Below are 734 nucleotides of genomic sequence, written 5' to 3'. Positions count from 1 at the left end.
GAGGGGCTGCGCGGGGGCCGGGGGTGGAGGGTGGCCCTTAACTTTGGAGTTTGTCGGCCTCTCTTACTCCCTGCTTCCCCCGGTGATCACGTAACTTTTCCTCCTGGCTTTTCCCATCTCTCAGGCCTGTTTTGCTTCTGCTTCTCTGGGAAGTTTCGCGTTAGTTCTCTCTTTCCTGGAGCGGGGAGTGACCCCCCCCACACCCCCCGCCGCCGTCTACCTCCGGCTTGTGTTTTGAAGTCGGGGGAAGAAAAAAAAAGTATGGTTTCTGAGCCGGGACAACCTTCCCGATTCTCCAAGCAAAGCTTCTGGAGGTCACTGGGGAAAGGGCCGGCCGCCGGCCGACACAGTTGGTTCTGCGGCCGCCGTTAACCACCTGTGTGCAGTTAGTGGGACTAAGGGCCTTGAGGAATCCGTCGCCAATCCTGGCCACCGCGACAACTTGAGCCGTACTTGGAATGTCACAGGGCTCAGTGGTGTGTGATATAACATTCAGGCGGGACCTGGACACCACCCGTTTCTTGCATAGCAAGTGACTTAGAATCCAGGTTCTAAATTCAGATAACCTGGGTTGGGATCTGCATTCACCACCCAACTATCCGCAGGGCCTTGGGCAAGTAACTTAACCAACGTTCCATAAATCTCCCATCTCCTCACCTGCATGATGGGACTAAAAATGGAACTGCTTTGTAGAGTTATGTAAGTATTAAATAAGAAAACGGAAAGCTATTAGC

Source organism: Pteropus alecto, unplaced genomic scaffold (assembly GCF_000325575.1).
Source record: "Pteropus alecto unplaced genomic scaffold, ASM32557v1 scaffold106, whole genome shotgun sequence".
Classification (NCBI taxonomy): Eukaryota; Metazoa; Chordata; class Mammalia; order Chiroptera; family Pteropodidae; genus Pteropus; species Pteropus alecto.
This window is presented reverse-complemented; position numbering follows the sequence as displayed.